The sequence below is a fragment of the Dromiciops gliroides genome, chromosome 5 (genome assembly GCF_019393635.1).
Source record: "Dromiciops gliroides isolate mDroGli1 chromosome 5, mDroGli1.pri, whole genome shotgun sequence".
NCBI classification, from domain to species: Eukaryota; Metazoa; Chordata; class Mammalia; order Microbiotheria; family Microbiotheriidae; genus Dromiciops; species Dromiciops gliroides.
In genome coordinates this window covers 274,268,849-274,292,353 of record NC_057865.1, presented here as the reverse complement: position 1 = coordinate 274,292,353, position 23,505 = coordinate 274,268,849, and the positions used below count along the sequence as shown (strand labels likewise).

Sequence of the window (23,505 nt, the reverse complement as noted above, 5' to 3'; positions counted from 1 at the left end):
TGGATGAGATGACTTTCTAAAGTCTATTTCACTCTAGATCTTTGATCCTGGAATAGGATTCAACATTGACAATGCATGAAGGGCATGGCCAAAAAAGAATCCTGCTAGATTTTCTTACAAAGCACTGTGGTAAGACAGTAGACTGACTAAGAGATTTGATGGCTAGGACTTAGGATAATTCTGGAGCACCAAGGACTTTTTCAGTAGATAGCTAAAGCTACATCATTCTTAAACCAAGTGGATTGGTACACTTTTCTCCATTGGATGGCTGAAAGGTAATGCTATGAGGCTTACATGAATGGCAGTAAGGCTGAGAATTGAATGAATGTAAAAGGCAACAGAAGCACAGGGCTGAGAATGGGTCCTTGCATGAGTCAATGACTGGAATTAAATTGTGTTGATAGAGCCTCCAACTTTGGTATTAACAAGAGAAATGGGAAGGTGGTTGTCGACAGAGGAGTGACAAGTTAGTTCTTGTTTTCCCAAACTAGGAAAAGTACAGATATACATCCTATAAAGAGCAGCTAGGTGGTGCAGTAGATGGAACACTGTACTTGGAATCAGGACTCATTTTCATGAGTTCAAATCCCACTGGAGTACTTAATTATCTGTGTGACCCTGGGCAAGTCACTTAACCCTGTTTGCCTCTATTTCCTCATCTGCCAAATGAGCTGGAAGAGGAAATGTCAAAACTCTCTTTTACCTTTGCCAACAAAACCCCAAATCAGGTCACAAAAAGTCACAACTGAACACAACACCTTTCTCCAAAGCTTTTACCTTTACTTACAATTTTCCTGGGGGCACTTGGAGTCCAATGGGGTTGGGTTCAAATTCTAGTTCAGACCCTTTCTTAGTTTTTGTGACCACAGGTGAATCCCATTAACTCTTTAGCCTTGAGACTCTCTTCTAAAAATAGGGCTAATGATATACTTCACAGATTTTTTTTTTTGTAGATGTGTTAGGGGAGTACTTTGTATGCTACAATGTGCTACCTAAATGTATGCTTGAGCTTTGATGTTGGAAACATGGATTTATGGATGTCATTCCAAAATGCACAATCAATCAATTATTAATTACTGACATCCCCTATTTACAAAGCACTGAGCTAGGTGCTTTGGGATTAGTTTATAAAGAATTAAAGGTGTATCCCCCACCCTTAGAGACCTTATAAACTAGCTGGCAAGATAAATCCCGTGGTGGGGGTAGGGTGGAAAGGCTTGAATTTGTGATTTCTCTGGTGTGGGGAATTCCCAAAGAGGAAAAGCCCTCCACCAAGGCAAATTAGAGCCTGCTCTGTAACTCCGTTCTATTAATAATAATAGCTAACCTTTATTTAATGAGGTTTGCAAAGCGCTTTATATGTATTATCTCCTTTGGTCTTGGAGAGACATTTATACACAAATAGCTAACTCAATAACTGGACAGCCAAATGAGTGACATAATTAATAAATACTTTATAAGGTAGCAGCATGGCTTTGTGAAAAGATCCTTGGCTGTTGAAGCAAGGGACCTGGGTTCAAGTACCACTCCTGATGTTTTCTACCTGTGTGAGCCTGGGCAAGATGCCTCATCACCCTGGGCCTCAGTTTCCTTATCTATAAAATTAGAGAGTTGAGATCCCTTTCAGTGCTAGGTCTATAATATTATGGTCAAAAGAAGTCAAGATCATTGTAGGGGAATTATAGGGTTGAAATGGGGGGAGAGATACCAGATAGTCAGGGATGGAAGGCATCACTGAGTAAACAAGGATTTTAGCCTGGACCTAAAAGATCCATGACTGTGGATTGAAGGTGTTATTTCACGTAGGTGAAATGGCATGTGCAAAGGCAAGGATATAAACAAAGAAAAAGGACTATTTCCTGGGGGAAATGAAGAGATCAACTTCACTCCTATGGAGAGTTCATGTCAGAAATCTGGAGCATGAACATGTTGGAAAGGTAGGCTGAGATGAGGTAGCAGATGACTTCAAAAAGCCAGGCTAGAGATTTTTTTATGCACAAGGGATCCTTAAATTCAGAACTGGAAAAACAAAACAAAACAACTTGGAGATCAGCCAGTCCAACCATCCATTTTATAGATGAGGAAACTGAGGCCTTAGGTGACTTTCCCAAGGTCCTATATCTCCATGTTAAATACCAAAACAGAAACTGAATTTTATCCTGTAGTCAATGAGGGACCATTAAAAATTTTTTGGAGGAAAGGGCATGATAAAATTGGGAGAGGGATGTTAGAATCAAGAAACAGAGACTGGAGGCCTCAACAGTAGAGAAACCTGCAAACAGTTTAGACACTCACTAGGTGATATTGACCTAGAATAATTATAGAGAAAATGGAAAGGGAAGGATTATGTGGGGCATGTCACTGAGCTGAAGCCATATTACTATCTCTCACAACATATACTCAAATGATAGGTTTACAGCTCAAAGACACCTTTACAGTGTGTGCTGGTAAAGGTTTAACTGGCTTTCAAAAGAAAAAGGAACACAGGATACATTTTAAAAACTAAATCTGTGTTATTAACATTTTCTCCATCACTTTTTCAAGTCTAGAAATCTACAAAACAATAAATCTAGTGCTGATTTGTAGCATTTGCCAATTTCCAAGGTTTAAATGCTCACACTGAAAATTTAACAATAAAGTATGATGAGTTGGTCCAATGGGCTCCACCATATCCCTGTTTTTTGGCCATATAGTCCTTGTTCTATAGAGGAGGAAATGAAGGCCAAGGGAGGTGGTGACTTGCCCAAGATCACACAGGTAAGAAGGAGCAAAGCCGATTCAAACTCAAACCTTCTGACTCCAAATTGAGTACTCTTTCCAACAGAGTCTGTTCTCACTACTATTTCTTTTCTTCTCTCCCTCCCTGGGATCCTTCTACCTTGCCTTGAACTTCTGTGATATCTGCTAAGTTACTAAATTAATACACAAAGAACACCACAAGGATGTAATGAGATGACTGTCCTTTCATTCATTCAATATAACATTATATTAGAATAGACTCAGTAACTTTCCCTATCTACCTTTACACTCAAACATTTCTTTTATATTCAATGACTATTTTAGTCATGATGACCTTCCTTCAACTTCATGGAAAGCCAATCTACTCTTCTCCTATTTAACACTTCCTCAAAACTCAGTTTCCCCAGACTGTCTAGAATACACTCATTTAAATCCTGTAAGACGGTTATAATGAACTCAATTATATACTAGAAGCTTGACCTGTATCTGCTAACTCTTTTCTTTTTGCCGAGGAAACTGATAAGTCTGGAAATTTTCTCATTTTTCTAAGATAACAAGAGCATAGATATTGCTTTCTTGTTCTTTTTTTTTTTCTTTCTTCAGGCCACTGACCTCTCTTTGTGATTTTTTTTGTACACCCTTTTTAGAGAATAAACCCAATTGTCAAAGTCTGGCATATGTAATTCTAGAATTTATGCACCGTATAACCTGCTGTGCTCAATAGAACTAAATAACCAGAACATGAAGCCTACAGACACACACACACCTCACTATTTTTGACTCAGACATTACAAAACTTTGTTGTTTAAGAATTCAACATTGATTTTATACAGACTAACATGGAAATGCTCAAATTAGCTTCCTTAATTTAAAAATAAAAGGCCACTTTAGTTGGTCTGGAGATATGTGCAAATGAGTCAAGTAGATTCTCCTTTGACAGGCTACCATCTTACAGACACCATTTTGCAAAGGGCTACCAATATCTTGGAATGTCAATCGAAAAATTGCACAAAGCTTCAGATATTTTCAAACACTGCAGTTTTATGATTTATCTCTTTTTTTGGTTTATTTTTCAAACTTCCACAACACATAATAGTATCCATTATTATTGTAAACTTTATGATATCATTATTAAATACATCATTATTGGAAGCCTTATTAAAAACTAAAATATTGAGCGGGACCTTAATGCAAAAAAAAAAAAAAAACAACAACAAACAAAAAAATGAATAAGCTCTATGAACAAATTAGAAGAGAAGATCATAAAGGTATAGATTTAGATTTGGAAGAGAACTAAGAGTTCTCTGAGTCCAACCCTCTCATGTTACAGATAAGGAAACAAGTTTGTTTTAACAACCCAGTCATTTGGTCAAATAGCTCCCAAGGTTTATCACCATGTTCTAATCAATGCCTGGGTCAGACAGGAAAATCTTACTCCCAAAAGACAAAGAAATTAGATCCCAGCAAGCAGAACAACAACTCAATCAAGCTATCTATTTGTCTTGACACAATGGAATTTGGAGGGGAAGATTAATTACAGAAGGAAAGTATGATTAGGGTACAGCATGGTGACATCCATGAAACTTTTCTAGGGAGCAAGGGAAGAAAATCAACAATAAAAGAAAGGGGTTGGCTTTATCGGTGCCACAATAATAAATCATTTTAAAATGGCGTCTGAGCGTAGTGCTGGCTTATTAACTCAACACCAATTTTACACTCCAGCTTAATTCAAAGATTCCTCAAAGATATACATATTTGTTTCTTGAATTTTGCCCCACCAAAAAGCCAGCAGCAGTCTAAAATAAAGCCACCCAGAAAAAGAATGGCTTTGTGGGACTTCCCCAGAATTGATATTCAAGAGGATTTCCATTTATTTTGCATGGAAATTGGCATGACAGTGGTGTCACAACTCCATTCTCCCAAGGGGCTGATTCTTTATAAGCTTTATCACTGGGATCTTATTTATGGGCCCATCTCCAGAAGGAATCAGGGTGCTCAGACATTTAGGGTAAGGCTGGGGATGTGCTCTAAGTGTGATCTATGCCCTTACTCATCCATAAATACAGATTTTTTTTTAAAGGCACTGAACAGTTAAATAGGTATATATATGACTTAATCTGATTTTAAACAGGGAAAACACATGACAAAGCAGGAAAGAATAATAAAATCAATTTTAGGAGGGATCAGGGAGCTGTTCCTTCATCTTTCTCTAGTTGCCTATAGCCCAGATTCACCTACTCCAGAGTTCTCCCTGCTACATCCATATAATACCCAGAAAGAGATTGGATTCTATAATTTCCACAAGGTAATATCTTAAGCACCTATTGTTTGCAGCAGCAGTTATGATGTGCAGAGCTTCAAGAAGTCAATAAAGCTTCCTAGCCTGAGTCAAATGGAGGCAGACTTTTCTGAAATAACTTGTCAGGCAGGAGAGAGCAACATCCAGGTAGAAATAATTACCGGCCACCCCCACTCCCAGTGTTATTACCACTTGAAAGCTAGCTAGAATGAGTTCTAACAACATTCTGTTTAGAAAGAGATATTACAGAATGGCCATTAAAATGCTTTACTCTACTCCGATTACCCCTTAAAGTGGGAATGCCATTACAGGCCTTTTCCCTGGATTCTTCAGTGTCTGAATTTAATCATTTCGGGGAATTGATTTATAACTATGCAATGCCTATTATAATCTTGGGAAATAACACTTGAGGAAATACCGATGTCAAATTTGCATTCTATTTTATACGTGTGGCTAGAGCCCCGTAGATCTTCCTATGCCTACTGTTAAATATTTTTTGGTGCATTGATGACCCATGTACAGTACTGCCTTCTTGAAAACCTGAGCTGCTCTTAAACCATTCTAATCCAGTCACGCGCTACACAAAACCTCACTTACACTAAAATTCTGCCCCCTCCTAACCCCCACCCCAGCAAAGCCCATATCTTCCAAATTCGATCTCTTTGGAAACTGATTTCAGTGACAATTATTACCTATCTAACCTGTCCTGAAACTTTTAAAAATGTTTTTTATACTCCTTTGGTAGTAAATCTTTACTTAAAGTTTTCAATACAGGAAGGCTGGCTTCAAAATGTTCCTTCAAAATAGTAAGCACTCAGAGAGGTGTTGATTCTTCTCAAAATTGGCAACAAGATGAATGAAAACCAGATTAGAGAGATGAAAATAACTTTCACTCATCTCAGTTGTGCTTTAAGTAAATAAAGATGATGATTTTTAAGTTGAGGAGTGGGAATATCCTACCCCCAAAGAAGTATACTTCATTATTCTTGCTGAGAAGTCTCTATTTCAAAATTGACTTACTTCTGAAAAATTGGTTATTTTATTTTCTACATTTTTTAAAAAAAGCTAATTTCAAAAAGTGCTCTGAAAAGGCTTTCACGGTGATATTTACACAAGGATAAATTTCAATTAAAAATATTGGGCTGTTGGTTACACAATGCTACGACCAATGGGGCAGGGGGAGGGAACCACCTTGATATTAAGAATTTTTTCTCTTATTAGCAGATGATTTTTCCCCAGGGGCAACCTATGACAGTCAGTTTAAAATAAAAATCATTAGCACTTTGCTCAAAAAATAGACCCCTGCCCTCCACAATCATCTCTCTGACTGAAGTAAGTATATGAAAGTTACAAGCAAGAAATGACTTCTTGGATATCTGTTTTGTCATTATGATCTTATTAGCCAAGTATGTAAACATGACAACAGAAATTAACAATTTCTAATGGAACAGGGAGAAATGTAATCTTCTTCATCTACTGAATGCTGATCTGTACTCCATGACCTCTTAATCACATGAGTTCCTTTCTAACAAGTCTCCATAATACTGGACCGTCTAAGCACCATTAGGTATCACAAGAGCAGAACAGTCTTCCTCGACTGTGACATGAGACAGAGCTCTCATTCAGACACAAGGGGACTGGTTACCTTTTATCCAGCCTCCACACATTTGCCTACATCTATTTTAAGTAATTGGTGATTGTGGCCAGCAAAATTCAATCAAGAAAACTCCTGATTTGTTGTTGTTGTTGCTGCTGTTGTTGTTTTTGTTTTGTCTATCTTAAATGGCACACTTAGATTCAGGAAACAATCACCATCCATTTAGTACTAAAGAGAGATGAAGGTAAAGAGGGGGGCTTCATTGTCAATTGACAAGCAGATCCCAGCCTGGGTATCAGTTAGATGGTAGGCAAATGCAGGAAAAAGAGACCCCCAATGTCTTCTGCTTTACTCCAAGTGACAGTGGACCCACTATAAGAAAAAGATAGCTGTTTGTGGAGGCTAGCTTGTTCCATACCATTAACTCAGAACAAAACATATTTTTAGTGGGACAGCAGTGTTTACTTGTAAGAACTGATGAATTGCATAGCACCATTTATCACAGGCAGACAAAGGCATCCAGGAGCAATTCTGGACATAAATCAAGGTGCATGCCCCTAAGTGAAAAAAAAGGACTACTTAAGTCCCTAAAACTGTCTAGATTGGGGTCAGACTGGCCATAGCAACCAAGAGCGGTCCTCTGGGCTCTAGGAGGACCTAGCAACCAACAAATGAGCTCAGATCTCTTTTCATCTCCATTGGTGTGAAAGACAAAATTAAAAAGATTAGATCACCCTGCACCCATGACAAAGGGCTCCACAATGAAAAAATCATCTCTCCCCTTTGAATCACATCAAATAAATAACCTTCATCCCTCCTATAATGAACAACTTTCAAAGTAAATCGAATCTCCATAGGGCTGCTTTCCCTGGCTTCTCCTGGATTTGCATGACAATATCGCACAGGAAGCGCAGAAAGGGGCTTGTAAATGGGAAACCCAGAATCCAAATGCATCTTGAGCCTTGCTCACTGTATATTCCAAGTATTGCAAATCACCTTTCCTTTGCACCTCATTGAAACAATGCATTCTATCCTAAACATGCACAAAGCTCTTTTTTTTTTTTTTCATTATGGGAGAAGAAAGTTTGAATGCTACGGTTTTATTCTTTGTTTTTTGGTTTTGGGTTTTGGGGATTTTTTTGGTGGTAGGAGAAAGGGGAGGATCACCCTGCAAATGGGGGGAGATGAGGTCCTTTTTGTGTATGCAAAATGTAGAGGACGAAAAATGACTTAACCCCCAAATTCCACACCCTTAGCATTTTTTTCCCCTTTTGGGTGACAAAGAATTCTTTTCTTTGTACTGGCTGGGCTAGATTCTTTGTTCTTCCAGCAATTTTCCAGGCTCCTCGTGTCCAAAATTTTCCTAGGTTGCTTTAGAGGAAAACACATTTGCCAATGTTTTTTTTTTTCATTCATTATCTGGCATTTCCTTGAAAGTATATGCATTCTTCATGGGCATTATAATAAGGGGGAGAACATTTTATGAATTTCATCATGCCATGTGTTCACCTTGGCATTTTCCCTCTCCTCCTAAAACTCACCTGGGCACTTGAAATAAGGAACTAAACTGTCAAAATAATGCATGGCATCTCCTACCCCCAAACTCCAATTTAATGGAGAGTGTGCCAAGCCCCAAGGGTTCAAAGTAAGAAGGCTTACACCTCCGAGAACAAACAGAAGAGCATAATTTCGTCCTTCTGCAGCAGCTCACGTAGACAGGACCATTTGAACCCAGCAGGGCTCCTCATTAATTTTTAAAAGTCTCTGACCCCAGTACAGTTAAGAGTGTAAAAATAATTAGAAATTAAGGATGAGAGAACACTGCTTTAATATTCCACAGTGCTGCTAGATGCTGGGTGCCCGACCATGGCTGGGTACATGCATTAAGCATCCTTAAATAGAACAAGCTGCACCCCCCTCCCCACATTGGAAATTTAAACGGCTTGGTGAATGTCAGGAAAATTGATCATTGCTCCATCCAGCAGAGATCTTGCATGGATTCCCCTCCTACCCCCCCCCCCTCGACTATAGTAACACAAAGCACGGAGATTACAGGTTTGCAGACACGGAGCAGAACAGAAAAAGACATAGTCTCTGATAAAATATTGCTATTCAAAGGCACATTTGAGACCACACCATTTCTAACCCGTCAGTAAGGACACAACATATTGAATTCAAAGGTACAAAGAGTCTTTCTTACCTAAAACTTGTCAGAAGAAAGGTCCTTCTCCATTGTTGTCACCTCCAGTACCCCCTCTTGCCACCATGGAGACTGGGTTTGCTGTGTTTACGGCTTCCTTGCCTCACTTATAGCTGTGATAGTAATCTGCCCCGTAGGGAAGCGAGGAGGGGTGGGTAGGAAGTAAGATATCGTGTGTGACTGAGTGAGTGAGTGAGTGAGTACGTGAGTGAGTGGAGAGAGAGAGAGAGAGAGAGAGAGAGAGAGAGAGAGAGAGAGAGAGAGAGAGAGAGATGAGAGAGAGAGAGAGAGAGAGAGAGAGAGAGAGAGAGAGAGAGATGAGAGATGAGAGATGAGAGATGGAAGAAAGAGATGAGAGAGAGAGGAGAGTGGAAGAGAAGAAGAGGGAGAAAGAGAGGGAGAGGGGAGAGAATGAGGAGGAGAAAAGAAGAGAGAAAAATAGAGAGGCAAGAGGGAGAGAGGAAGGTGGAGAGAGAGAGGAAGAGAGGGAAAGAAGGAGAGAGAGAGAGAGAGAGAGAGAGAGAGAGAGAGCGAGAGCCTGCTAACTTCAAGACTGGGCACCTAAACCTCAGGCCAAGTCAAAGCTGAATGGAAAGGATCAAAGTCCTGTCCTTCATCACAAGAGTAGACAGATTCTCCCCCGCACTGAAAAGTGGGCCTGTCATTAGAGATTCTTACTAAGAAAGCTCTGACAGAGGCAGACCTTCTCCAGGCTGCTAGTGGCTGCCCAGCAGTCCGTGCAGAATGCAGGTACCTATTGTTCCAGAGACAGATATGTAGCCAGCCAGTCAGACTCTGACAGATCTCAGCAAACCAGTGAGCCTGCCTTCATTTTAACTCTTTATTTACTAGGTCTTTTTGGTCCAGCACAAAGGTCTTCTTATAATAACCCATGGGGGGGCGGGGGGAAGTAATTTCAGTTGCATCAAATTGCAGAAATAAGAACTCCACATATGGGTGGAGTTTTTGTTTTTGTTTTTATCAAGCTGTTTTTAAATATTGTATTTTGAAACAATTTTGCTGCAAATATCATATATTTGCAGAAAGAAATTTTGCTTCCAATACATTCACTGATCCTTAAGTGAGACACCAATTAATACAATAAATCAATGATTATTTTTTAAAGAAAGGTATATAATCTAGAATCACCCCCAAAGTAGCCTCCCAAAGGCATCTGGGACTCTGAACCATTGAAAACATGGAAATAGAGTTTCTAGGCAGGTCACTTGATCACATAATTTTTCCCAGAGATCAACAACCTGACCCCACCCCACCTTTTTCCATCCCATTCAGTCACTATAGAGGAAAATATATTTTTTTGGGGGGGAGGGGGCTACTATTGATGTCTTTAACCCCAACTTTTCTACTCAGTAATAACCAAATGCTTCACAGAAAACCACGAAAATAAACAGTAAACATACACCAGTATCTGTCCTACCTCCCTCCAACCTTCCCCCTAACGCAAAGTCTACATGCCTAACCAGGCAGTCCAATTAAAGAGGCTCAGAAGAAATCTTGTTCCCTAGGATCCCAATGTATCTAGACATTTTTTAATCATCAGACTTTTTTTTTTTAACTGGAAGCAGCTTTTTATCCAACTCAAAAAATCTTAATATTCTATATTCATTCAAGTTAGGTTGGTCACCATTGGAAGGAGGGGGGTGGCTTTTTACCTTTCTTTAAAATACTAAAGAAAAAGAATCAAGAAAAGGAGAAGAGAGGAGAGGACAAAAGAGGTTATGATAGAGAAAACAAAGTGTTTGGGACTTTGGAAGACTCATTCCTGATGAATTGTCTACCACTGCCTGGGTAAATCCAAGTCTGTATTTTGACTTGGGTTCACAATGTGTCTGTTATAGGCTAGCTATGAAATTCCATTGTCAAACAATTTCTGCCCTTATCCAGGGCTCACTTTTCAAAGTGGGAGAGTAAATATGCAAAGCATTGTATGGAGGTTTAACCATGCATACCAGTTAATAACAATGACACCTGTACTACATAGCTGTGCAACACTGAACAGTTTTCTTAAAGTAGCTTAGGTTCACTTTATTTGTTCATTAGTTATCGTTCTCTCTCTCTCTCTCTCTCTCTCTCTCTCTCTCTCTCTCTCAGGAGAAGAGGGGAGAGGTCAAGAGTGTACACAAATCATTACAGCATCACAATTCTAAATCCCATTTCAAAAACTTAGTAAACACTCCCACCCCATAACAAACTCTGAAAACATTACATGTTATGTTAATTTCACCAGGATTCCGAGTAATCAACCAGAGGATTTTGAAAATATACACACAAAAGCATTTATGGAGTGACTTTTAAAAATAGGAGTTAAATATTTAAAGCATACTCTGTACTTTAGACTCAGAGTAAAACTTCTCTTCGATAGGTATACAAACAAAGCAATCTGAAAGTGAAATAAAAGGAAAAGAGAGAGCATTCATCAGTCCTACCAGGAAGCAATAATATATGGAGAAACTTTTTTTATTCTAAGTGCTATAAACAGCTTTCTTTCATTCTTTCTTTTTTTCTTTCTGGTTTTAAAGACAAACATCATGGTAAGCTCAAGAACCAATTTCCCTTCTTGCAACGTTTTTAGTAGACAAATACCTTATACCTAATAATGATAGGTGGCATTTATATAGTGCTGGACAGTTTACAAAGTGCTTTACATACTTTTTTTTCTTAAATGGAAAGGGATAATTCAAAGAAAAAAGAAAAGAAAAGAAAAAATGCCACTAGGGGAGATTACAAATGCACATAGAAAATGAGGCTAGAGTGCATGTCAGGTGGCCAGGTTTTTTTTTCCTTGTAAGTTCATGTAATTGTCTCTTGTATTGTCAGGAAAATAGATGGCTAAACGGTAGCACTTAGCCATATGATCAATGTTGGCCATGACTACTTCTGATCTGAACGCTGGACAGGAACCTACTTAGGAACTAATATCTTGAAATAGTCTCCCAGTTGTCCCACCATCTCTGACACACAGTTCAACCTTGGATGCAGCCCCAAATCAAGCTCCTTGCCTCAGAATAGCTGGAGATAAGCATCCCCTGGCAGTAGCGCAGATATGCTTACTAGCTCTAAAATAGTTGGGGTCAGTTCTTTGATGGATGTATTCCCATGAGTAAAGAAGACCTGTGCCTGAATCCCACCTGATATACTTACTAGTTCTGTGACCCTAGGTAATCCAGTTTAACCTCTCTGAGACTCAGTTTACTCATCTGTAAATTGGGGATAATAATAGCATCTACCTCACAGGGTTGTGGTGAGATGCAATTGGGATAACATATGTAAAGTTCTCTGCAAGCCTTGAAGAATTACATGAATATGAACTAATCTTACTATTTTTTTATAGTTTTCAACACTAATAAGTGACAGATAATAAAAGAACACACTCTTCACCAAAGGCTTGTGTGTGTGTGTGTGTGTGTGTGTGTGTGTATGTGTATCTATGCCTTCATGAATGTGTTTAGTGAAAGGAGAAGCCAGTTTTCTTCCCAACATTTTAGTGATCTCCTTACGCACATGCTTCTCTTCTGACACTGTGACTTTCTCACCCCCACCCCTCAATGCACAGCTTCAAATTTACAACTCAGACTTTAATAGTTGCTTGCCTTAGGAATAAGGAGAGCTGAAAGTCAAACAAGAAGACCAAAGTATATTTTGGACTTCCTAATTCTGGTTTCAAATAAGGATCCTTTTATTTCATGGAGGGAGGAAAAGACCCCCCACACACACACACACGCACACCATTCCCTCACCAGCACTTCCCAAAAATATTTTCATGTACTAGACAATTAAGGAATAAGACAAAAAAGTTTGGCTCATTCTTTCTTAGCAGCAGCAAAAATCTATGATTCCCCTCATGTGTGGCTAAGTATTTATTCCTCTTTGAATCTGCATGGCTTAAATTAAAAGATTTAAAATTATGTGTCCCAAAGGAAAAGTACAGGCTATCCTCTATTATAGAACATTCTCATGTTTGGGAATTTTAGCTTTGGATCCTCTGTTCCAGCCAAAAGATTATATTTCAGCTACAAATTGACAAGGAAAGCCACTCTCTGAGATCAAGTATCCATTATTTTCAAAGGGTCTGTGTTTTCATTTTGTAAATCACTCACTCCTGCCAAGTTATATACATATAGATATATGTATACATACATGTGTATATAGATATAATCCTCCTGCTGCCCAATGAAAAATCACCTCACCTCTCCCTGTGGTTATTGAGATACACGAAATGCCACCTCTGTGTATAAATCTCAGGCAGCTTGGATTACATATTAAAATTCTAATTAAAATTCTTTGCTTGTATTATCTCTGCTGTCTGATTAGGGATTAAAAAGTAAACTTGGATGCTGGGTGAGAACACTACAAGCAACTAAAATGTGGTGCTTGTGAGTGAGAAAGAAACAAGGTTTGGTTACATGGTCCTGGAAAAGAGAAGAGATGTCCAAGAACACACCCATTTTATAGGATCTACTTCAGGCACTGTAACTAGAAAGATGTAATTTCTTATAGGAAGGAGAGCCAATAATTTATTTTCTAATTTTGATATTTCAGTGGATAATATAAAAATAGCATTTACAAGCACTTTAAGGTTTGCAAAGTTCTTTATGTATATTCATCTATTTTACCCTCATTATAAAAATAGGTGTTATTATTATCCTTATATGTCAGATGAGAAAACTGAGACAGAAAGAGGTCAAGTGACTTGCCCAGGGTAACCCGCTAGTGTCAAAAGCCTGAGATGTTTGTTCATAGAACTGAGGCCCTTGGGAAATTGCAACCAACTAGGTTACTGTAATATTTAAGGTCTTGAATAAAGTTGATGGCAAAGTATTGGGTCTCTGTGTATATGGATAGTAAGATGGAGCCCTGAAAAGTTGTCAGTTTCAAAGACTTAGTTCTCATGGAGTAGACCTGAAAAGCTACTCCATATTTTAAAAGCACGTTAACAGCAACTATCTCAATAATTCCTTAGGTACATTAAGAGCCCCAGAATATTTAACATATGGGGTCATGCGATTAGTGTGGTTAGAAATAATGAACCTGCACCTTCATCATCCATTCCATCATATCAAATGCTAAAGGTATAAAGTTTGTTGGTATTGATCGATGAAATCTTACCATTCTAATCAATTTCTTAAAGCTACAAGTATCTCAGCTTTCCTGCTTGACAAAGAATCAAGGAAACCATCTGGACTTGGGAATGACGCTTTGGGTCTGGAGACCAAGGTCTCTTATTTGGATAAAACATTTCTTTACCCTCTTTTCATTTTTAGTTACTGGACTGTTAGTATTGGGGCTGAATACATAGGGAAAAGTCAATGTTAACATCATGGACTGAAACAAAGAAAAAGTATCTGCATTGTTTAACTGGAACAATATGTTTTCCATGTTTTTTTTTAAATTCCCTTTATTCCTAGACATTCCTAGAAATAATGGACAGTGATTTAAAAATATATATATATCCTAAGTGACCCAAAAGATTTGATGCTGAAAACAATAGTTTCCCTCCCTCGCCATGGAAGTTGGTAAACATAATAGTAGGCAAAGGGTCTAGAAAGATTTTTTGAAAACATTTTCTTTCTACTTTTTAAATCACAGCATATCTTAGAATACAGCAGTTCTATCTGTCAATTACAAGACTATAAGTAATTATTTTTTGCTAACTGTATCTTAACTGGTTTTCATTGTTGAGCCGATCTGGACTTACCTTCCCCCCAGCCAGGGTGTCTTCCAATGTTCCTGGACCACTGGTAGAATAGCCTGAGACATGAAAACCACAGCAAAGACCAGCCCCTCTGCCTTCATCCTGCCGTGTGCAGTCTTCCCCATCCACATCTTTCGATAAAAGTCAGGATAAAGCATGATTTATTAATACGGCAAAGCCATTACAATTCAGAGCTAAAGTGTTATTGGACCTCTCCCTAGCTACTGCTGTTTAAGGAAGTCTTTAAAAACCAATTTAATTTCCTTCACAGTCAAATTTTCTCCACAGATAATTGGTTTTCATTATAGGCACAAAAAGTGCCATGAAGTCAATATGTATGAGTCATTTTGAATTTTTTTAAATGGATATCTGTGTTGGTGTGGTTGTGTGTTAATGCTATGAGAGACACGTCCACACATGTTCAGGTTTCTATGATTTTCTAAGACTGTCTTGTTCTTTTGCCATCCCTAAGAGCTGACCAAACACATCACAAATCAGTTTCATAGGGCACATGAACCAAGCACTGGGGGTACTGTCTGTATTCACACTGGAAACAGATATAATAAAATAGCAGGTTCTTTATTAATCGAGTTTCACTTTTTTTTAAAAGCATCCTCTCTACTAAAAGAATTCTATTGTTTTCTCTGCTGGAATCATTCGGCTTGAGGAGCATTGGAATTGTGTTCTCTTTTTTCCTCTCCAGTCGTCCTTTTGTTTAAAATAGTCATATTTAGATTTACAGGAGGACTGGTGGCAATGTGTTTGCTCTATTCTTACCATCCAATGCGCGTGTGTGAATCTAGCGTGGGCTCACTAATTGTTCATAAGTGCCCTGAAACATTAGATTAGCAGTGTTTATAATTGTCTAAATACAGCATGACGATATGGAATCAATTACCACGCTCATCAATCTTTGACATTCTAATGCATTGGGGGGGGGGGGAATGTGGCAAAGTTGCCCCGATCTTCTCAAGAGTAGGTCCTTATCTCTAGCAGATCTGGCCAGTGGAAGTATCAGCTGGTCCTTAATTAAGACAAAGACAAACAGAGATTGTGCTGATGCAGCACAGAAAGAGATCTACTTACTAGAATGATCTAGCCTTCTTCCTCCTTCTCTTCCTCTCTTCCTTTTCCTTCTCCTCTTCCCAGGGAAGGGTGTTTTTTTCTCATTCAGAGAATTTCTGATGGAGACAATTGGCTCATGTCCCCTTCTCCCAATATGGTTCCTCTTCCACAGGTGTTTGTAGAGTACCCAGCCCTGCTGTCAAACAGTCTCCCTATTTAAGAAAAAAAAAAAAAAAAAGGTTCGGTCCCTTTAGGGATTCTCAGTGATGCTCAGAAACGCCTCCACTGAGACAGGTATCTGTAGCAGCCTCTTGTTTAAATAGGTTCACTGCAGCTCTTCCGGTTGGTCATCATCACCTTCATTTTTCACTCCTGGAGGCCCAAGGTGCTGAAGTGAGGGAAGGTAGCTGCCTCTCCTTCCTATTTATCAGCTTGGGGATTGGTGGGAGAGGGGTAAAGGGTTGGGTTGGGTCTCTCCCCCCTCCCCCCAGTGTTAGATCAAAGTCAGACATGGAAGCGGATGAAACATAGTTTTCTGAATTACATTTGGTTCCCTGACTGTCTGGATTTCTAACGAGAAATACACATCCGTACACACGCACACGAGTCCATTATTCCATCAGGATATGGAGTAGAAAAGAAAACTAGGAAAGAAAGAAAGAAAAATGAACGTTTTCAAACAAATGAGTTTTTCCGTCTCCCTCACACCCCTCTAAGACACACGAGCTCAAATACACACACACACACACACATATCCTAGCAGCACTGCAGGTTTTTTTTTTTTCTCCTGTTGAATAGTAACTCTCCGTGAGCAGAAAGCGCTTTATTAAAAAGCTAAGGTCAGACTGTTTAGATTTGGCATTTACAGCGATAACGGATCAGTGGCGAAAGCATCCTACAGATTGATGATTTTTTCCCCTTCCTTCCCCCCTACCTTCTCGACCCCCCCCCCCCCAGTCACAAACATCAGACATTTATTCTCGAAAGAAAGCTTTTTAGATCCTTCCTGCAGTTTCCATAGTGATTCCATTTTTCCCTTTTATCCCAGATTGGCTGAAGAGCCGCTCCCCTCCGAGCTCCCAGTGGCTCCATGCTACCAACTGGCGACATAAAAAGGTAGTCGAGGCACACGTGTGGCCCCCACTGCCAGAGATAATTAAAACCAACAAAGGTTAGCAAGAGGTTGCCGAATTAACATTTAAAAAAAAATCATTTTCCTATATCAACAGAGCAGCACGAGAGGAAATAATTTTGCTTGAACCCACGTAATTATCCCCAGTTAAATGGAGTTCTGTTTTGCCACTACCTACCGTCCTCATATTAAAACACTCATCGTACAAAACATAATCCTTTCATAAAAGGCTTTCGTATTGCTGACATTGCTCCAGATGCCGGAGTCTGTTAGGCATAAAAGGTCATTATCAGAACGTTTTCACTTGGGTTGTTTTAGTCGGGGGATGAGACAGCTGTCCTAGCCATTGTTCCCTTACTCTTTTCCAATATTGGTTCAATTTTCATCTGCTCTGCCAAGGCAAGTCCATTGTCCTGAGCCAAGGAGCCCTGGCCGGCCACTGTCAAAGAACATTCCAGCCCACGGAAACCTGTGTTGTTTAGATTAACCCTTAATTAAGCAAGGGTACAGAGAGCCCAGCCGTAATCTACTGTAACACCACACTGCCCCATGCTTCTCCCAATTAAAATCAAGCTTCAGATGAATTTTCAAAGTTGGGCTGATTCGATTTCGACTCTCATATCACTTAATAATGCTGCTACATGAATAAGCCTAGTCATAGGTTACCGTAATCCTGGGAGAATTTCAATTCTTCACAAAGATTGTATCTCCTTATTAAATATATTGAATTCTTGTCATGGAGCTAGAGATGGATTACAAATAAACTCTTTGCCCTGAAAAGATTTTTTTTTTCTTTCAGATTGTTGTAGGCATAATGCAGTTAGCAATTTACTCGCAAAGTCCGTTAAGTAATCTGGGTGGGCTGATGAGTGAAAAAATGGCAAGTTACATAAAAGTCACATAAAGATTTTGAGACAATGACTGTTTGTTTACTGAACTGGGTGAGGTAGAATTATTACAACTTGTGTTGATAGTTAATAGCAACAGCTGGCATTCATAAAGGGCTTTAAGGTTGGCAAAACCTTTCACAGACAAGCTCATTTGAACCTCACAACCACATGGGTCAGTTGTAGAGGCTATTATCATCCCCATCATATGGATGGAAAAACTGAAGCCTGGGGAACATATCTCAGACCTTAAAGGCCATTTAGTTCAACCTTCTCATTTTACAGATACAGAAACTGAGACACAGAGAAATTCAATGACTTCCATCAAGTCATATAGGGAGTAAGTGGAAGAGTTGGGATTTGAAGCCAGGCCTTGGGACTTCAAATGAATCATTCTTTCCACTATACCACACTGTCTCCTTAAATTTCAGAGACAGGATTCAAACGCAGGTCTCTCTTTACTCTAAGCCCTTACGATAACTGCATTTATACATTGTTCAATATTTACCAAGTTTGTATAATGTATACCAGAGCTATGGCATCTATCACTATGAAGATGAAAGCATATTTTGCCCCATACCCAAACCGCAATAATATCACTAGAGAAGGGACAGATATGTCACTAGATTTCTCATCACCAATTTATTGAGTGACCTTGGATAAATCACTTCATTTTTCTGGGCCTCAGCTTTTTATCTGTAAAATATGAGGCTTGGACTAAATGATCTCTACAATCCTTTCCAGATCCATGACCTGATGTCTTCCCTCCTGTCTATTACTTTAATTATGATAGGTTCTTTTAGAAGGACAAATTGAAAGTGTATGTTCCAGGAAGAAGAGGGTTCTGCCAGCTCAATGCAGAGAGATGTAATCCTTTTCTGATCCGATAGATTGAATCTGGAGCTCTCCTGTCTCTTGGAACATGTACTATGACAGACATGAGTTCCCAATACTAGAGGTTATTGAATCAATGAATGAATGAAGTCAATAGGTAGCTATTAAATGTTCCCTATGTGGCTGGTGACAAGGATAAAAAGACAAAACAATAAAATAATCTCTATTCTCAAAGAGCTTGCGATCTAAAGTTTGATGACCACTCATCAAGGAGGCTGTAGAGCAGATGTGAGGTTGATACCTAAGGATCACAGCTTTTGATCTAGGAGGGACTTAAGAGGTCTCATTTTATAGATGAGGAAACAGGCTAAGAAAGGACAAGTGACTTGCCTGCCAAAATCACTCAAATAGCAGAGTCAGGATCTGAACCTTGGACTTGTGTCTCCCAATCCAGCACTCTTTCCCCTATACCATGTACCTCTCAATTAGACAGAACATTGAACTAGAAGGTGCCTAATCGTCTTTCCAATCATGAGGCTGCAGCATTCTGTTGGGTGGAGAGTTTTCCCAGAATTATCAGACCCATCTACCACTACCTATGATTTACTACCAATTAATCAATCAATCAACACTTATTAAATGTGTCCTATGTGCCTAGCACTGTGTAAGACACTGGGAAATACAAAAACCCTGTCCTCAGGGAACTTACACTCTACATATGTATGTGCATACATATATAGCATATAAAATAGATATAAGATGACTGGGGAGGTGTGCTAGAAGCTGGTGGGGATCTGGGGCCAGGAAAAGCTTATTGTAGAAGGTAGGTAGGTGGGGCTTGAGCTAATTTTTTTAAGTAACAAGGATTTAAGTTAATTAAGAAATCCTTGTTAGGAAATTGAATAACTTGGTAACACTTTCATCTCTTTAACACAAAGGTCACATCCTTGAAAGAGAAAGGAGATTATGGGAAGTAAGTTTCTGCTATGTAGACAATTTCAAAGAAGAAAGATATGTCTTTGAGATTTATGATCACAGAATAACATAGATGTAGAAAACTGAGTGTTTCTCAGGAGGCTGGGCCAGACACTGTTAGGTAAGTGGCCCTTTGACCTAATCAAGAGACCTTTAAACTGATATTTAAGTGGAAAGGGAAGATTCGCAGATAAAACCATAAATCCAGATTACAGGATCATAGATTTTGGAGTTGAAGGCCCTTTGAGAATACCTAGTACAAAATTCACATTTATAAATAAACAGGCTATGAAGGGCAACAGGTGTGAAGGAAGAATGATAGTGGAGAAAGTGCCTAATGATTCTTCCGAAGTGTTTATCTCTTTAACATGAAGGTCGCCTCCTGGCAAAACCACCTGGGGTTGGGGGGTAGAGGGATATTGGAGAACGGATTCATGATTCAGGTAGTAATTGGAATGGATGACCTTTAAGGTTCTTTCCAATTCTACAATCCTATGATTCTTTGAAATAAGAAAGGAGCAGGTGACAAGTAATACTTAGGATTTCCGTTGTCTCTAGACATGTTTCAGGTCATCAAAAAGAGTAAATTGGAAATTTTAACCAAAGGGACAAAAATGAACTTATTAGTCTCACTGAAATCTAATGGGAAGGGATCTATTACTGGGATTTAGCAATGAAATAATTCTAAGTTAGGCAGATGCCAACGGCAAGAGAAAACGTGAGGGTGTAAATACATCGGATGAAGATAAAAAGGAGACACTGTAGGGATGTTATTTTTAGAAGGACACTACAGATCACTGGACCAGAACAAGATAAGTGATCTCACTACCAGAACAAGATAAGTGATTTTGGGAAAGAGAAATAGTCCCTCTCAAAGACACAACTGGGAGTATAGCCCCAGTTGACAGAAGTAAATAATGATCATATTTATCATTACTGCTGCTGCTACATATTTTTGTTTACATATTTTTAGCTTTACAAGATGTCTTGCATATGTAAACTCATTTGATCTTCATAAAAACCTTGAAACATAGGTGCAATTATCCTCATTTTACAGATGAGGAAACTGAGGCAGAGAGAGATTAAGTAACTTGCCAAAGAGTCATACAGCTAGTAAGGTTCTGAGGCAGGATTTGAACTTGGGTCTTTCTGACTCCAGGTTCAGCAGTCCATCCATCATATTACCTAATTGCCTATGTAGAAACTAACTAGAAGTCACTCTCAAAAAGTGGTCTGGGCATATATAACATGGTGGTAGGAGGGAAAATTGTAAGATATAGAATATAGTCAGCTTATGTAGAGTCTAAAATGGAAGTAAATAATATTAGAGCTCAAAGGGATAATAATGAATTCACCTAATGTTTAAGGTGCTATGTAAATGCTAGTTATTCATGAGCATTAGCATAGGATCATACATTTATAGATAAAGACCACCAAGGTCATCTCATCCAACTCTTTCACTTTATAGATGAGCAAACAGGTCTATGGAGGTTATGTGTCTTACTCAAAGCCACATAGACATTACACGACAGAGGTTTAATTTGAACCCAGGCCCTTAGATTCCGGAGCTTTATCTTCCATCATAATATCTAACAATGTTGACAAGTTGGGATGGGTTGCCAAATCAACAAAGGTTGAATGGGGTGGGCTAGAAAAAGAACACTGGAGTTAAGCCAGCTAAGAGAAGAATGGTTGGTTGAAACTACTCATTCAAATGACCACAATTTCATAATATGTGGACTCTGTGCTTTATGGCAGGGATAGGAAACTTAGTTATTTTAGGAATTAATAAAAAACAGAATACTGAGCATATTGACCTCAGGAAAGCACATTTAGGGGGCAGCTAGGTGGTGCAGTGGATAAAGGACCAGCCCTGGATTCAGGAGGACCTGAGATTAAAGTCAGCCTCAAACACTTAACACTTACTAGCTGTGTGACCCTGAGCAAGTCACTTAACCCTCACTCACCTGCAAAAAAAACAAAACAAAACAAAACAAAAGAAAATAAAACACACTTCAAAAAGCAGGGAATATATAGATCAAAATAATAAAGAATGGGTAGTGAAAAGCAAACAGAGCAATAAAGGGCCCAGAGCTCATGCCACATAATGGAACTGGGAATGTTGAGATTTGGTCATAGGCTCATAGATTGAGAGTAGAAAGGTTCTTTAGGGTCCAGTGGAGTCATAATAAGTAGAGTCATAATTACTGTCTTCAAGTATACGAAGGGATACAATGAGGTAGAGAAATTCAATGAGTTCTGCTCACCTCTCCCACCACTGAAAAAAAAAAAGAAGAAAAGAAAAAAGAAATACCTTTACAATAAATAAATAGATTCACTAAGCATGTAATCCTAAGATAGCTAGGTGGTACAGTAGATAGATCATCCACCCTGGAGTAAGGAGGGCCTGAGTTCAAATCCTACCTTGGGCATTTACTATCTGTGTGACCCTGGGTGTCACTTAACCCTGGTTTCCTCCCAAAAAGTTGGTGGGGGGAGAGATGTCATACTAAACATCATAGATGAGAGAATTGAATGAATCTAGATTTCAAGAAGACATCTGACAAAGTTACTCATAATGTAGATAAAGGTGAGGGAAAGAAGATAATATATTTATATCTTGAATAAACCAATTCAAATAGTTGATCCCTGTCAACTTTGGAGAGAAGGCTAGAGTGAAGAATACTGTGTTTGGGATTCCTTTGTTCAACCCTTTAATCAATGACTTGAATAAAGCATTGGAGTCATGCTTATCACATTCTTAATGGCAAAGTGGGGGAAGATATCTAAAACACTGGATGACAGAATTATGATAGAAAAACATCTGGACAGGCTAGACAACATGTGCTAAAACCAAGAAGGCATAATTTAATAGAGACAAAGTAAAGACTTCAACTTGGCTTCCAAAAACCAACAAGTTGCCCAAGTCCTATATGGCAGATATCTGGCTTGACAATAACTCATGTGAAAAACACTGAGGGACTTGGGTTGACTACAAGTGTAATCTAAGTCTATGATGTCTTCTTTTCTTTCTTTCTTTTTTTAATTAATAAAGTATTTTATTTTTTCCTGTTATATATATAGTTCTCAACTTTTGTTTATACAAGCTTTCCAATTTCAGATTTTTCTCCTTCCCTCCCCCCTTCCCTAGACAGCTGGTAATCTGATATAGGTTTTATACACACACACACACACACACACACACACACACACACATAATAACATTAAACATATTTCTGCATTAGTCTTGTTATAAGAGAAAAATCAGAGCAATGACGAAAAACCTCAAAATAGAAAAACAACAGCACCCAAAACAAAAGAAATAGTATAATTCCATCAGCATCTATACTCGACAGTTCTTTTTTTTTTTTTTCATGGATTTGGAGATCCTCTTCTATAATGAGTTCCCTGTAACTCTTCTGTACCATTGCATTGGTGAGAAGAATATAGTCCATCACAGTAGATCAACACTCAATATCGATGACACTGTGTACAATGTTTTTCTGGTTCTGCTCATCTCACTCATCATCAGCCCACGCAAGACCCTCCAGGTTTCTCTGAACTCCTCCTGCTCATCGTTTCTTACAGCACAATAGTATTCCATTGTATCCATATACCACAACTTGTCCAGCCATTCCCCAATTGATGGGCATCCCCTCAACTTCCAATTCCTTGCCACCACATAGAGAGCAGCTATAAATATTATTGTACATGTGGGTCCCTTTCCCCTTTCCATGATTTCTTTGGGAAAAAGACCCAAAAGTAGTATTGCTGGGTCAGAGGGTATGCACAGCTTTATCACCCTTTGGGCATAATTCCAAATTGCTCTTCAGAATGGTTGGATATGATGTCTTCTAAGACAAAAGTTATTATAATATTAGGCCACATTAATAGACATATAGTATCCAGAACAAGGGGAGGAAAATGCCACTTCTTCTCTACTGTCATGTTTAGAGTAATGTGTAGGTTCTAGGTAGCATATTTCAAGAGGGGTATCAACAAGAGGGTAACTATAATAACCTTGTTATTCATAAGAAGGTGTTCAGAGTTGGTGAGTCGACCCA

General features: G+C 38.8%; 1 long non-coding RNA gene across 1 annotated transcript in view; it reads right to left on the bottom strand.

Moving 5' to 3' along the window:
• The window catches only part of LOC122729128, a 132,201-nt gene extending 123,142 nt beyond the window's left edge, over positions 1 to 9,059 (bottom strand). The window contains exon 1 of the long non-coding RNA XR_006353309.1: positions 8,836 to 9,059. This is a non-coding gene — a long non-coding RNA (uncharacterized LOC122729128). The remainder of the gene's footprint in view (positions 1 to 8,835) is intronic.
• Between the last annotated feature and the right edge of the window lie 14,446 nt (positions 9,060 to 23,505).